This window comes from Triturus cristatus, chromosome 4_2 (genome assembly GCF_964204655.1).
Source record: "Triturus cristatus chromosome 4_2, aTriCri1.1, whole genome shotgun sequence".
In the NCBI taxonomy this organism is placed as follows: Eukaryota; Metazoa; Chordata; class Amphibia; order Caudata; family Salamandridae; genus Triturus; species Triturus cristatus.
The window spans coordinates 34,478,627-34,495,578 of NC_140586.1; the positions used below are offsets into that span (position 1 = coordinate 34,478,627).

General features: G+C 47.1%; 1 protein-coding gene and 1 long non-coding RNA gene across 4 annotated transcripts in view; one reads left to right on the top strand and one right to left on the bottom strand.

Moving 5' to 3' along the window:
- The window catches only part of LOC146832875 (E3 ubiquitin-protein ligase DTX3L-like), a 570,028-nt gene that overhangs the window by 512,929 nt on the left and 40,147 nt on the right, over positions 1 to 16,952 (top strand). The window lies entirely within an intron of this gene.
- LOC146832876 (uncharacterized) overlaps positions 13,617 to 16,952 on the bottom strand; it is a 100,602-nt gene continuing 97,266 nt past the window's right edge. Inside the window, exon 4 of the long non-coding RNA XR_014960466.1 lies at positions 13,617 to 16,353. This is a non-coding gene — a long non-coding RNA (uncharacterized LOC146832876). The remainder of the gene's footprint in view (positions 16,354 to 16,952) is intronic.

Genomic DNA, 16,952 nt, shown 5'->3' on the forward strand with positions numbered 1-16,952 from the left:
AGCATGCCTCCATGGTACCACACCTGCATCAATTGCGCGATTAAATCTTGTTCAACATGCCATGAGTGGACCGTCCTAATCTTCTCTTTCAATTTTTCCTCATTTTTTCCTCTGATCACCGCTTATCCTTCCCCCTCTCTATATCACCCCTGTTTGTTTTCCCACAGGCAATTTCATTCACAATCAGGCATGTACACATTAATGTCCTGATGATGATCCTAGTACCCTCTTAACAGGATCGAAACGTCGTCGACACCTTCTAAAATAGCATGCACGTTAATCCATTGTGTTAAAAAAGTGCAGTTGCTGTTTTGAAAAAGCTTACAACATTGGATAATGTAAAAAGCTCCTATTGTCTTGCCTGAAATGCCTTTGTTTGTTTTGTAATGTTATTGTTCTAATCGGATACAGGACTGTGTCCCACAAGTACTTTGTTCCTATATATGTGCATATTTTTTTATTGAAAAATTAAATCGGTTGTCCGGCTGGACTTCCAGAATATAGTATCGATTCTGAACTATATTTATCTAATCCTTATCCTAACCATTTGAGGATCATTGTTGTTTGTACTGACATAGTCTATGCTAAAGCATATGATCTACAGCTCATATGCCTCGAACGGAAGATGCCACTTACCCAGTATGCATCTGTTCTTGGCATGTAGAGCTGTAGATTCATGTGCGCCCACCCGCCTCCTCGGATACCTTTATCTGTTGCAGTATTATCTTACTTAGATACACTATACATGGACATCTCTTTCTACTCTTACTAACTCCATCATCACCCTTACGGCAAAACAATCTGGGGATGGAGTCGATGCGCACTATCACCAAAAAAGAGGAGTCACCTAGCTCATGACTACAAAGACTCTTTCGAAAAAAACAAAGTGCAAACATCAGGGCCCAACACCAGATGGCGATCTATGCTAAAGCATATGAATCTACAGCTCTACATGCCAAGAACAGATGCATACTGGGTAAGTAGCATTTGCCTTCCAATCTCCAAAGTTGGGCAGCAACCACCACCATCCCTTTTGTGAATACCTGAGAAGCACTGTTAAGGCCAATAGGGATCACTGGGAAATTAAATTCTGTAGTAGGGGATCTCTGTTATAGTCATAATCTAGTGAATAGTCCCGCCCATGTGCGTGGACCCCGGAGCAATAAAAAATAATCTCTAAAGGTGACAAATCATGCAGACCTGCATACACCTTTAAGAGAGAATTTAATTTAAAGACAGATAATGCAGCCTATACCCACAGGCTACACTGTCCAGTACTTCAACTAGAATTCCACCAAAATCCACAACAGCACTGCCTGTCTAGTTTTTCTCCCCAAGGGAAAAAACCCTGCCTCTACCAGCAAAAGCCTCTGGAATGATAGAGAGGAAGGATAGGACAGACAAGCCCCATAGGCTGCCATTATGTGGCTTAAAACAGGATACTGTGCCTTTAAGAAAACTTTCCAGATTTCCAGAACTTTCCCCAGTATCCCAGAATGCCCAGCAGGTCCCATTTACTTTCAGTTCTTTTTTCCGGCTCCTGCTAGCAGGACCCTGGAGCATTGAGCTCTCCCTTTTTTCAAGGGTTTTCATTGAGATTTTGGCAATTTTTGTCACTTTTTCTTGTGTTTAATAGCTGGTACTGTCAACATGCCTGGCTTGTTCGACAAGTGCCTGGAATGTGGTCGAAAGAAGGCTAAAACTGACCCACACGAGGTGTGCATAGGTTGCCTTCCCCAGTCCCACGTGCCTGAAAGCTGTACCATCTGCCACTCGTTTTCAGCCAGGACCCTGAGGGACAGGATGAAGAGCAGGCTTCAAGCTCTGGAGGAGCGAAGACTGAAGGCACCAGGTGGGTCTGGAGGGGCTGATTTGGCCCATACTGAGGCCTCTGGGGGGCTCCCCAGGGGCAGGAAGACCAGTAAGCGCTCCCACTCCCCGTCGACGTCGAGGGCGTCGACGACGACGTCGAGGAGGATGACCACGGTCTGCTCGCCGTCTCCCCAGGGCTCTGGGGAGAAGCGGCGTCGACGATCGCCGTCGAGGGACCTGAATAGGCCGCCGTCGACTACATCGGCGTCGTCGGCGACGACGCCGTCGTCGGCCTCGTCCAGCGGTCGGCGTCGAGTGAAGACCCGGCGTCGGCGTTCGGCGTCGAGGGATCACAGCTCGCCGTCGATGAAGAGAAGGAGATCGACGTCGAGGCGAAGGTCGCCGTCGAGGCGAAGGTCGCCGTCGAGGCGGAGGTCGCCGTCGAGGCGGAGGTCGCCGTCGAGGCGAAGATCGACGTCGAGAAGGAAGTAGACGCCGAGAAGATCGACGCCAAGAAGATCGACGCCGAGAAGATCGACGCCGAGAAGATCGACGTCGAGGCACAGGTCGACGTCGAGGAAGAGAGAGTCGCCGGGATCGGTGTACTCGGTGGTGTATACCCCGCCTCGGAGGTCTCCGGCGCCTCCTCCTCTCCCGCCTCTGCCGCCGCCGCCGCCTCCACCACCTCCACCAACGTCTCCGCCACCGCCTCCTCCACCACCGCGGACGCTGTCTCCGCCACCCCAGCCGCTGTTGCTGCCACGCACTCCGGTGGGACCGCCGCCGGTTCCCCCGAGGTCGGGTTCCCTTCCACGGTACCCGACTCCGCCGCAGGGGACCCCGAAGCCACGACGCCCACGGTCGCCTGGACCAGCGAGACCGGCGGACAGGCCTAAGCCGAAGAGGTCGCGCTCCCGCTCTCATAGGAGGCGACGATCGCGGAGCCGAGGGCGGTCCTCGTCGGACTCTAGACGACGCCGCAGGAGGTATAGGTCCAGGTCGCGCAAGCGCTCCTCGGACAGGGACCTTTCCCCGACGCTGTCGGACTCCCCGGGGACTAGGGTGTCGCCGGTGGACGACTTGGTCTCGTTCCAGGAGGTGCTGTTGCGAGGGGCGGCGAAATTGAATATCACGGTGACGGTTCCAACACCCACGACGTCCGTGATATTTGAGACGCTTCATCAACGACATTTGTCTCGCCCCCTCCTGCCTCTCGTGCCTGGACTGGTGGAACCAACCTTGGAACTGTTCCTCACTCCTGCAACGGCGAAGGCCGCTCCATCCAGGCTCATGAAGAAGTACAGGGCCCCGGAGTCGGATCCGTCCTTTTTGAGAGTGGACCCGAAGCCGGATTCGGTGATTGTGACGGCGGCGAGAAAACAACATGCGACCGCCCCGGCCTCCACGGTTCCACCGGACAAGGAAAGCCGCTGGCTGGACTCGGCGGGCAGGAAGGTGTGTGGTACCGCTGCCACCACGATGAAGGCGGCGAGTGCAGGGGCGTTGTTGGGCCGTTACGACCGGGCCCTGTGGGAATCCCTGCAGCAATATGCGGACCTCCTGCCACGAGACAAGAAGGAGGACTTCTTGGAGACGGTGCGCGAAGGCATGCTGGTTTCTAACCAAACGATCAGCGCAGCGGCGGATGTATCGCTATTGGCCGCCCACGCCTACTGTCATGGCGTCCACCAGCGGCGCCATTCCTGGTTGCGCCTGACGTCCCTCAAGCCGGAGGCGCAGCAAAGAGTGGCCAACCTGCCCTTCTCGGGGGAAACCCTGTTCGGGAAGCACGCGGACGATGAGATGGCCCGCATGAAGGCTGAGGCGGAAACCCTGACGGCCGTCGGGTTAGAGAAGGCCGAGAAAAAGAAACGCCCGTTCCAGAGGAGGTTCGGGTCGTCGGGCCGAGGGCGTGGGCAGGGCTCGGGACAGCAGCAGCCACAACAGCAGCAGTTCCGCAAGCTCTTCCAGAAGCGCCAGAGGGGTAGAGGAGGCCAGCAGGCTACTACCGCAAACAAGGGCCCGGCCGGGTCTCGGCCCTGAGCAGCTACTTCCCCCTCAACCGTTACCCACTCCAGTGGGGGGAAGCATTCAATCTTTTCCGGCAGAGTGGAGAAAAATTACTCAGGACAAGTGGGTGCTGAATATTGTTTGCAATGGATACAGTCTTCGGTTTATCAGCCTGCCTCCAGCGATTCCGCCGGTCAGCTCTCGCTTCCAGCTGAGGGAGCTACAGGCGGAGGCGGACATCTTGTTGAGAAAAAAGGCGGTAGAAGAAGTACCTTTGTCTCAAAGGGGAAGAGGTCTGTACTCTCGGTTTTTCCTCGTTCGCAAGAAGGACAAGAACGAGTTCAGGCCCATTCTGGATTTGCGACAAGCAAACAAGTGGATTCGCAGAGAGAAGTTTCGCATGCTATCGTTGCACCAGATTTACCCTCAGCTGCAACGGGGAGACTGGCTCTGTGCCATAGATCTACAGGATGCGTACTTCCATGTGCCCATTGCACGGAAGCACAGGAAGTTCCTGCGATTCCAAGTCGGCGCCAATCACTATCAATACACAGTACTGCCATTCGGGCTAAAGTCTGCTCCCAGGACTTTTTCGAAGTGCATGGCAGTGGTGGCGGCACACCTGCGGAGGAACAAGGTGTTTGTCTACCCGTATCTGGACGATTGGCTGATCAAGGCATCATCCTTCGAGGAAGCGCAAGAACACTTCCGATGGACGTGCGAGCTCTTGAACAAGCTGGGGTTACACGTCAACATGTCCAAGTCGGTCCCGACTCCGGTACAGTGCATACAGTACCTGGGGGCCTCCATAGATACGCGGTCAGCAAGCGTGTCTCCTTCGGAGGAGAGACGGTTATCACTCCTTCGGAAGGCTCAGGACCTCAGGACTGCTCCATCGACGACTGTGAGGAAGGTGTCTTCTCTACTGGGAACGATGGCCTCCTGTATCTTCCTCACTCCGCACGCACGGCTACACATGCGACCACTGCAGGAGTGCTTGGAGGATCAGTGGGATCAGTGGGATCAGAGGACAGGCTCTTGGGACGACAAGATACGACTGTCTCTGCATGCTCTTCAGTCTCTGAAGTGGTGGTGTTCGGCGGAAAACCTCCTCAAGGGGGTTCCTTTCCACAAGGACATTCCCACGACGAATGTGGTGACGGATGCTTCTCTCCAGGGCTGGGGGGCGCATTCAGGGGACCTGCAGATTCAAGGGCAGTGGTCTCCTTTGGAATCGACGTACCACATCAATTTCCTGGAACTCAGAGCTGTCTTCCTGGCACTGAAGGCCTTCCTTCCGTCCTTCCAGACCAACTTGCTCCTGATACAGACGGACAATACAACCACGATGAATTACCTCACCAAGCAGGGGGGGTCGAGATCGCGCACTCTGTCGCAGGAGGCGCAGGCGATCTGGCGCTGGCTGCTGGCCCGAGGACTGACGATTACGGCCACGCATCTGCCAGGGGTGCAGAATGCTCAGGCGGACGCCTTGAGCAGGCTGATTCAGGAAAACCACGAATGGGTCATAAACGACGAAGTACTAGGAGAAGTCTTCGCAAGGTGGGGGACTCCAGACGTAGATCTGTTCGCCACCGCCGAAAACAGCAAATGCCGAGACTTCGCATCCAGGTACTACCAGCGGGGGACGCTGGGGAATGCGCTATGGATCGACTGGTCGAACAGCTTTCTGTACGCTTTTCCACCCATTCCCCTGATTCCGGCGGTGCTCATCAAGCTGTCCCAGTCCAGGGCGCGGATGATCCTGATCGCCCCGGAGTGGCCCAGGCAGTGGTGGTTCACGGACCTTCTTCACCGGTCTCTCCTTCCTCACATGCGGTTGCCGTGCAGGCCGGACCTTCTCACGAAGTTCGGGGGGCGGATGGTGCACCCCAACCTCTCGTCTTTGAGTTTGGCGGCATGGCTCCTGAAATAGTGCAATATGGCCATCTGAATCTACCAGACGATTGTATGGACATTCTGAAGGAGTCTAAGCGACCTTCCACTAGGATATCCTATGCTTACAAGTGGAAGAGGTTCTGTATCTGGTGTAAGTCCAAGAACTTTGATCCGACGACATGTAAAGAAGATGTCATCCTTCCATACCTTTTACATCTGGCGCAGTCTGGCCTTAATTTCCATTCCATTAAGGTTCATCTGGCTGCTTTGACTGCTTACAGGAAATGCCCTTCACAGACTTCCTTCTTTCAGATCCCTGTGGTCAAGGATTTTTTGGAAGGCTTGAAGAAAGTGTTTCCTCCCGTCAGACTTCCCTCGCCTTCCTGGGACTTGAATGTGGTGCTGTCCAGACTGATGAGGGAGCCTTTTGAACCCATTCACAAGGCTTCATTGCAGCACCTATCCTGGAAGGCGGCGTTCCTAGTGGCCATTACATCGGCCCGCAGGGTGAGTGAACTTCAGGCATTATGTTGTCAAGAACCTTATACTGTATTTCATGCTGCTAAGGTTGTGATGTGTACTCACCCTAAGTTTCTTCCTAAGGTTATCTCTGATTTTCATGTCAACCAGACCATAACTTTACGTACGTTCTTTCAGAATCCCTCTTCGCCAGCGGAAAGGGCTCTCCATTCCCTGGATGTTCGAAGGGTGTTGAAATTTTATCTGGATAAGACCAAGGATATTCGTAGGTCTGACCAATTGTTTGTTAATTATGGCTCAGTCAGGACTGGTCTTGCGACCTCTAAGCAGTCCATCTCTCGGTGGATTGTGTCCTGCATACAGTTGTGTTATCAAAAGGCTAATAAGACCTTAGGGGGTAAACCTAAGGCTCATTCCACCAGGGGCAAAGCTGCCACTACGGCTTTGCTGCGTAATGTTCCGATTGCGGAAATCTGCAAGGCGGCCACTTGGAAGTCGGTCCATACCTTTGCTGCGCATTACTGTCTGGACACGGATGCCAGGGCAGATGCTCAGGTTGGGCAGGCTTCGCTGCGAAATTTGTTCGCACAGTAGTGGTTGTGTCTTGTATGTTCTCCACCGCTTTTGTTGTGTGGGGATGGGCTTGCCATTCTATTCACTAGATTATGACTATACACAGAGATCCCCTACTACAGAAGGAGTAGTTTCTTTTCTGTAACTCCAGTTCTGTAGTAGGGGTATCTCTGTTATAGTCATAAGCGCCCGCCCTCCTCCCCGTTGGAGAGATACTTATTTATAGATAGAATGCTACAGGTCTGGCGTGCTACGCCTTCAAAAAGAACTGAAAGTAAATGGGACCTGCTGGGCATTCTGGGATACTGGGGAAAGTTCTGGAAATCTGGAAAGTTTTCTTAAAGGCACAGAATCCTGTTTTAAGCCACATAATGGCAGCCTATGGGGCTTGTCTGTCCTATCCTTCCTCTCTATCATTCCAGAGGCTTTTGCTGGTAGAGGCAGGGTTTTTTCCCTTGGGGAGAAAAACTAGACAGGCAGTGCTGTTGTGGATTTTGGTGGAATTCTAGTTGAAGTACTGGACAGTGTAGCCTGTGGGTATAGGCTGCATTATCTGTCTTTAAATTAAATTCTCTCTTAAAGGTGTATGCAGGTCTGCATGATTTGTCACCTTTAGAGATTATTTTTTATTGCTCCGGGGTCCACGCACATGGGCGGGACTATTCACTAGATTATGACTATAACAGAGATACCCCTACTACAGAACTGGAGTTACAGAAAAGAAACTACTCCTTACTTGTGACCCACCTGAAACCGTAACGCCTGTAGGACTGTAGGGCGGGAATGTGGAAAAAAGCATCCTGCAGGTCCAACGCTACCATCCAGTCTCCTGGGTCCAGGGTTGGCAGAACTTGGGTCAGGGTGAGCATTTTGAGCTTGTCCTGCCGGAGTAAGAGGTTTAAAGGGTGAAGGTCAAGGATAAAGTGCAGGCCTCCGTCCTTCTTTGGCACCAAGAAGTAATGGGAGTAACAACCTGCCTTGACTTCTGATGCCCGCACCCTCTCTATGGGTCCCTTGTCCAAGAGAGCCTGAACTTCCCAGTGCAGAAAAGACAAGTGGTCCTCCTAGAGGTGTTGCAGTGTAGGAAGCATTTAGGGAGGGATGGAAAGGAAGAGGTGTGTATATCAGTTCTGGACAATCTGGAGCATGCAGTGTTCTGACTTGAGCCTCTGCCACCTGTGTAGGTAAAAGGTGATACAAACTTCTACAGGCATTCATGCGCCGAGGATGCTAAGGTAAATTAAAGTGGTTTTGAGGCAGCAGTGGATGTGGAGGGGTAGAGATTTGAGTAGATCTTTGCCTCTGGTGCCTGGTGGCTGGATTGTCGGCCTCTGCCTCGAAAGGCTTAGGAGGCTTGTAGCTGCTGAGGCGAGATCTGACACTACCTCTGCTGCAAACCCCTTCCAAAGTCTCAAAACGGATGAAATTGTTGTTGAAACAGCCCTACCAGCAATGCATGCCGAGGAGACCGTGCTGTTGCCTTCCTCTTCTTGAAATGCTCCAAAGCTGAGTCCACCTTCTATCTGAATAGACGTGTGCCTATGAAAGACATAACCATTAATGATTGTGGACCTTACTTGAGAACCCTGTTGAACAATTTTAAGCATGGCAAGGAAGCATCACACTGGTTCCGATTGCCCAATGTAAGTAGTCGGTAGTGTCCGGGTATGAGAGAATAGCATATTTCGCAGCATCCTAACCATGTTGAATGACATGCTGAAGGTTGGATCTAAAGTCCTCTGGGACTAATGGCAAGATCTGCACCACCATATCCTATAATACATAGAAATGTTTGCTCAGGAGACAACTAGAGTTCACCGAGTATAGGGCAAGACTAGCGTACAAGAACATTCGTTTGGCAAAGGTTTCCATACGTTTTGACTCTGTCTGGCAGGGTGGTCAGAAACGCATTGGGCTTTAACCTGCTTGCCGATTCCTGAACTACCTTACTTTCTGGCATGGTAGTTGAAGGAAAAAAACAGGGTCTCCCAGAGGAGGTCTCTGTCTCCTCGCTATTTGGTAGTTTCCATGTGGGTAAGATCCTGGTTTTGCACAGATGCCCAGCAGTGTGTCGTTAAGGGCCTCATTGAATGACAGGAGATGTCATTCAGGATGACCTGTGACTTCTGCCCAGGGTTTTGAACCTCAGTGAGGACATTAGTTTTGACTTAAGTTGTTGGTCATGTCAGTTCAAGGACCTTTACTACTCTCCTTGTTACCATTGTAAAACAGGCAGACTTTTTCAAGGCATGTGAGCTGTAGATACACATACTTTGCATACAGCTGCCATCTTATGTTGGGTCAGGGTGTTTGCAAGTTGGTTTTCTTCGAAGAAGTCTTTCCAGTCACGAGGTAAGGTGACTCCTCCTTTCAGTGATAGTGCGCATGGGCATCGACTCTATTGTTAGATTGTTTTTTTCCTCCATCGGGTTCGGATGTGTATTGCTGTGCTCTGGTTCAAAGCTGGCCTTTGGGTTCCCCTTGGTGAGTGATCCACTCTACCCTCGACGGTATTGTTTCGTACGCGTTTCCCACTTCTCCGCGTGTATCATTTTGGTCAATAAAATCTCCAAAATGCCCAGCCAAGCCTTCCGGCTCGGGATCGAGTTGACCCAAATCCTCTTCAGAACTAAACCCCTCCGGTTCGAAGCCCAAATCCGGCTCGGAGCTGAAACCCTCCACACCGAAAAAGAAATAGCCTTCGGAGCCGAAACCTTCCTCATCCAAAGGTCATTCCATCTCGGCACCAAACCCGACGACGCAGAAACCGTAAAATTTCCTTTCAGATCCAAATTTAGACCATGCCCTTCCAAATTGGAAAAGAGGCTTTATATTAACCCAGATACAGGGTATATTCACACCAAACTGCCTCTTAAACACAAGCTACCTGATGATGAGATTCCTATAAAGAATGTTGGTACCAGTCCTTCTCATCTACTACCACCCTCTTCTCCAACTTTTGATCCTTTGCACATCACACCTCAGGATTCTCCACAATCTCAGCCTGACAGGACGATATTGATGAGGAGGACATGCATTTAACAGTAGATCCATGGAGGGGTTACACAATTGACCCTCCATTAGGCAATGATCCAGACCTTTACCCTGCCAAACCATCTCCACCTGATGATAATGTATCTTATCAAGAATTCATTGCCAGAGCCGCAGAATACCATGGGGTGGTACTACACCAAAAATTCTTAGAGGAGGATTTTTTATTTGAGACACTAGGATCTACACACAGGTCGAGCCAAACAGTCCCTATGCTTAAGGGTATGATGGGACACGCTGACAAAAATGTTAAAGATCCCGTGCAAGCATGCATCTTGACTCCTAGAGTCGATAATAAATATGAACCTTCCTCAACAGATCCTGTATTTATCAAAGGCCAGTTACCACTAGACTCCCTGGTGTTCAATGCTCTTAATCGACCTAATTATCAAACCTCTGGGGACGCTCCTCCCTCAGATAAAAAATCCAAGCTATAAGACCCTTCTGGCAAATGCATGGCTGCTCAAGCTGCCAATCATGGGAACATTGCAAACACGCAAGGCCTTTTAGAGCCAGATACGACAGGGTGCACTGGGATGAAATGGAACAATTGCTCCAATATCTCCCAGATGAGCATAAAGCAAAAGCACACGACTTGGTACAGGAAGGAAAGCTAATTTCCAATTCTTCAATAAGGTGTGCTGTAGATGCTGCTGACACCGCAGCTAGAGAGGTCAACACTAGCGTCCTACTCAGAAGGCATGCTTGGTTAAGGAGTTCCAAGTCCATCTATTTATTTTAAAGACCCTCTTTGATGAAGAACATCTTTTTGGTCCCGAGGTACATCAGGCACTTGAAAAAATGAAAAAGGATACCAAAGTGGCAAAGTCCATTAGTGCGTTCCAGTTTCCTTCAAATAGAGGCTCCTTTCGTCGCTCCTTTTATCAAGGAGGGGCCAAAACCACACCCTCAGACTAGAATGCTTTCTCTTACAAAGGTAACAACCAATCCTCTTCCTCAAGAGGTTTTTATAGAGGAGGGTATAGAGGAAACAACTCCAAAGGCAGGGGTAAGGGTACCACACCCTGTAACTCCCCTTCCCCTAACAAACAGTGACTTCCCCATGCTTCCCTCCCGACTATTCCACACCTGTCGGGGGAAGACTTCAACAGTTTCTCCCCATTTGACAATCTATCACAACCGACAAATGGTTAATCGGAATTATCCAACATGGTTATTGCCTGGATCTTACCGCCATTCCTCCAAACATTTCACCTCGCTCACACAAATTGTCACAAGACCACTAGCAGTTGCTCGAACAAGAAGTGCAATCTCTCTTACTAAAGGGCGCCATAGAACCACTTCCACTACAGTACCAAGGTTCCGGGGTTTACTCTCTCTACTTTCTGATCCCAAAAAAGGGCGCTCCTTAAGACTGATTCTGGATCTCAGAGAGTTAAGCCAATACATACTTTCGGAGAACTTTTACATGGTAACCCTTCAACAGGTACTTCCACTTTTACAGCAGGGCGGTTTTCTGTCTACTCTAGACTTGAAAGATGCATATTTTCACACTCCAATTCATCCAGCTCATTGCAAATAGCTCAGATTTGTGATAGCAGGCAAACATTACCAGTTCAAGGTGCTCCTGTTCGGAGTGAACACTGCTCCCAGAGTATTTCCCAAATGTCTGGCAGTAGTTGCAGCTCACCTCAGAAGACAACATAGTCATGTCTTCCCCTACCTAGACGACTGGCTCATCAAATTTAACACGTAACAAAACTGTTTTCTACACACTCAGACCACAAAAGATCTACTTCAACAATTGGCTTTCACGGTCAATGCACAGAAATCTTACCTGCATCCTTCACAGATGCAGTCTTATCTAGGGGCCACTATCGACACTCTCAAAGCTCTAGCCTCTCCCAATGTAGCCAGAATTCACAAAATTCAGTCTATGATACTACAGTTTTAACCCAACCAAACATTACCAGCCAGAGTATTCCTACAACTGCTGGGAATGACGCAGTTTTGCCTCCAGGCTCCTCACTCAGAACCATGGAAAAATCAGGCATCCAAAACCCAAAGAATCAAACCTAGTGATCTGGCTCCTGAAGTCATAGAGTTTGGTTATTTAAATCTACCACAAGACTGTATGACTTTTCTAAAGGAAGCAAGAAAGCCTACTACCAGAGAGTGTTATGCGACAAAGTGGAAAAGATTTGTTGTCTATTGTAATAACAATAAAATCAATCCTCTAGATGCTTCTGTACAAAATATTATCTGTTATCTGTTGCACTTACAGCAAACTGGACTGGCTTATACATCTATTCGTTTTCACCTTGCAGCGGTAGCTGCGTATTTGCAGAACAGACAGTATTTATCCCTATTCAAAGTTCCAGTAATCAAAGCCTTCATGGAAGGCTTGAAAAGAGTAATACCACCAAGAATTCCCCCTGTACCAGTGTGGAATCTTAATATAGTCCTTACAAGGCTTATAGGTCCACCTTTTGAACCTTTGCATAATTGTCCTTTACAGTTTCTTTCATGGAAGGTTGCTTTCCTCATTGCAATCACTTCATTGAGGGGAGTTGGTGAGCTGCAGGCATTAACCTTAGAAGAACCCTTCTTTCAGCTCCACAAAGACAGGGTAGTTCGCACCAATCCCAAATTCCTTCCCAAAGTAGTTTCTGCGTTTCATATTAACCAACCAGTTGAGTTACCTGTGTTTTTCCTCAACCTGATTCAGTAGCAGAACAAGCTCTTCACACGCTTGAAGTTAGAAGAGCCTTTTTGTACTACATAGAAAGGACCAAAGATTTTCGCAAAACAAAACAACTGTTTGCTGCATTTGCTCCCCCTCACAAAGGCAATCCCATCTCTAAATCCAAATTTTAAGATGGATTGTTAAATGCATTCAAACATGCTATGTGAAAGCTAAAAGAACTTTAGCTATACCCCCTAGAGCGCATTCCACTTGCAAAATAGGGGCTACTATGGCATTTTTAGGTAACATCTCTTTAGCTGACATATGTAAGGCAGCAACATGGTCTACACCACACACATTTACCAAACACTATTGTGTAGATGTGTTAGCACGCCAAGCAGTGCTTAAAACACTTCTTCAAGCAACTGCAACATCTACAGGTTAGCCACCAGTTGGGGAGCATACTGCTTTATAGTCTATGCAAAGCATGTGTATCTACAGCACACATGCCTCGAACGGATTATGTTTCTTACCCAGTAAGCATCTGTTCTTGGCATGTAGAGCTGTAGATTCACTTGCGCCCACCCACCTCCCCAGACATCTATAGGTGATGCAGTTCTTACTGTATACATTAATACGCATGGACATCTATATTCTACACTAAATGACTCCATTCTCACCCTCTTGCTGGAAAACAATCTAACAATGGAGTTGATACCCATGTGCACTATCAATTCAATTCAATTTAATTGTCTTTATTCGATCTCCCGAGGACAAATCATAAAAGATACACACAATAATAGATAAAAAAGGCAAACAAAATTATAGTCAACACAAAAATAGCAGCCATGTTTTCCATTAAAATAAAATAACAGGGCAAAAAGGATAATTTGGCCGTAGCTAAAGTGGCAGTGCAACAGTACTGGATCCAGAAACAGCAGCGAAGAAGCAGAAGAGTATTAAAAATTTAGCATCGGTGATGAACATATAAAATCATTTTTATAGGAGAATAATGAAAAGTAGCAGCAGCAATGAACATTAAATCTACATTACAAAAGCAGAAATTACTGGAGCCACTAAAATGCTTTTTTATTAAAACAACATACTCCTTCTCAATGCTAAAGTGCACTTCAGGAAACTCGCGACTGCAAAGCAAACATTACAATCTTTGAATTGCAGTAGGTAGTGTCGGGAAAAAATAAGCAGTGCAAATCATTTAATCACCATATCTGCAACAAAAGGGAGTACATAAAGGTTTATTGTACATGCCAGGCTAATTCAGCTGGGAGAGTGATGTGCTATTAACGAAGCACAAGTCAGTCTCAACTTACATACACTTCAAGTCTACTTCATATAATACTAATTTTGGCCTAGATCCATATTTAATACAATGTTCACAATAGAAAAAGCTTCCTGCTTTTCCATTCTGTCCCACCCAGATTACATACATTTATTTCAAGAACAGCTCTTTCTTGTGTTAGTGACTTCTCACGCCAAATTTACAGACAATAGAAAACATTCTTGCTGCTCTGAATTTCCTGTTAAATATCCTAGGCAGGACGTTCTCAGCTCGAATACAATGAAGAGGAAAAACACTTAAACCAGACCGCATTTAGACCTTTTTTTTAAAGCAGGCTGTAGGTTATTTCCAGATACAATTGTGCAACTTTAACATGCACGTTTAAACAGCATTATACCGTTTTTCTGTCTTTACATAATATTTCACAGTTTGTGGGCAAGTGACAGATAAAACTGAATAATTAGGTCCTAAATCTAAATTAGGGTTTTGATTCCTTTCATTCCCCTCTCTAGTCGAATCTTCGACTACTTCCTCACTACCCCTGTGCATTTCTTCCAATTCTATATTTTGCATCTCTTTATTTCTCATTATAGGGAACATACCTCCCACTGTAGCTGTAACCCTCTTGCAACATGCTAAGATAACCTGAAATACTACGTACATCAATAGCGACAGAACTATTATAGGCAACAAGGCCTTAGACAACCCCGACATCCAGGACGGCACCCAATCAAACCAGCCAGTGAACCACTCATCTGGAGCACCCCCCTCTTTCTTCATCTGTGCATGCAAATCATGCAAAGTCAATATGGCCTGAGTTAGATTTCCTTCATCTTCATCATTCGCCGGTATGAAAGTACAGCATACTGAATTATGTTTTTTACATACTCCTCCTTCGATTGCTGTCATTAAGTCCAAAACATATCTGTTTTCCATCACCATAAGTCTGATTGAACGCAACGCTTCTTTAATTGCATTAAAGCCATCTTCAGTAGCATTTATGGCTTTCATTAGCTCCCACCGGGTGATCTGAACCCAGCGAGCAGTTGCTTTTGCTTGAAACATAGGTATCAGACTTCCAAAAAATGTTTGGGCATCATTGAACAACCTATACTCTTTGGGCACATCCTGCCACATTGAAGTTCCAAAGTACTCAGTCATCCTTTTTCTTCTGTGATGATGCAGCAAAGTTGATGCTTTACTCATGGAATGCAAATGCAAATCTTTTATTTCTTTTGCTGGTATTGCCATAGATGGAGTATGTAAAGTCACCAGAGAGCAGATTCCGCTCCAGTCGGGGGGTAATTGAGTGTATATTCAAGCTCCACACTGCCAGAAATAATTCATAAGGCTGGAGGTACCGCCCTGCATATCGGCATTGTAAATGGTTGAACTGCAATTGAGATTCCGTCCCACTTTAACAATCCCATTTCCCTGAAAGTAAAGAGAAAATCTCATTATTTTCACAGCCAGCTTAGGATGACGTTTAGTTCCAGTCCATGTATATCTCTGGATGTTTTCATCCCATACTTGCTGACATGATGCTTTTATATAATCAAATCTCAAATGATTTTTTGTTTCTGTGCCATTCCATAAAGATATGGCCCTAGATGAAAACCAAGCTCCAGTAAACCATTTATTAATGGCAAATACTGATGCTTCAATACTTAATACTGGCCTGGGTGCGCAATCTGGGGGCAGTGGTTTGGCAGAATAATTATATTACGGGTGGATGGTGGATTATATCTACCTAGAAAACCTCGTTTCAATACGGCTTCCTCCCAATTTGCATAACTATATTTCTGCCCTGCTCCTTTCATTCTGGATATCTTTTTCATTATTTCTGTTTTATCTGTCAAAATTTGCAAAATTTCAGGGGTTGTATCAAACCTGGTTGTATTTACTCTGGCAGTCATAGGACTAACATGCGTTGGCTGTAACTGTGCTTTTATCCTACACAAGAAAAGATGCAATAAACACTTTGTCATATTAACAGGAACTTCTTTAGGATACACTAAATGTGGTGTTTCTATGGCATGGGGAATAAGAGAACATACATAACAACTATCATTTTGTGTATTGGTACCTATGTCATGCATGCTTTTGTACCACAAATTATCAAGTAGAGTATCATGCAGAGGATGTATATTTGTTTCATTGAAAACAGCTCTACGAAAGCGTAATACTTCTTCCCTATGGGTGGGATCTTTTGCATCTACATAACACATAATACAATAGCAAATTATCAGAGTAATAATCATAACCACTGAACTTATTATTATACTAGGAAAAATATAATTTAACTGTCTCTTCATTGTATAATTTGTTCTTGGACCATTGCATCCTCCCCTCTCTGTGGGAGTGAGGCCAAAAATGGAATAATGTCTGTTATGTGCACCCAGTTCCGCATCCCCTCCACTTTTACTGCTGTTGGCGTGCTCTGTGTTACTTGGTAGGGGCCTAGAAACTTGGGATCCTTCCATGTTCTCACAAATTTGCGCACGAACACCCAGGAACCGATGCTGATGGCTGTAGACAAGGGCAGGGGTGGTGCAGTACTGTCGGCCTGTTGCAGTTGAACCTGTTTAGAATAAACCTGTACAGCTTTTGTTAAGGCAGACATGAATGCATTGATTTCTTGCCAAACACTTTCTGATGCAGACTTAGTATCAGAACAAATCATTTGATTTTGTTTAAAAGAAAAATTAGAATGCCTACCTGTTACGACTTGGTGAGGGGTCAAATGATGATCTTTTGAAGGGGCATTTCTCAATGCATACAGAGCAAGGGGAAGGCAGTAAAGCCAATTTTTTTTCAGTGTCTCACACATTTTTGACACTTTGCTTTTCAATAAGCCATTCATCCTCTCAACAATTCCATTACTCTCTGGGTGGTAAACTGAGGTAAACTGGTGTTCCACTCCTAATAGTGTAGTAATTTGCTGAAATACTGTGTTAGCAAAGTGTTTTCCATTATCGCTGCGTATCGCCGCCGGAACCCCCCACCTAGGTATGACCTCTCTCACCAGGAATTTGGCTGCCTGGTCAGCATCACACCTGGAGCAGGGTCCTGCTTCAATCCATCGCGAAAATGGACACACCACTACTAACAAATACCTATATCCATTACATTTTTGTATCATATGTACAAAATCTATGTGTAACTCTATGAAGGGACCTA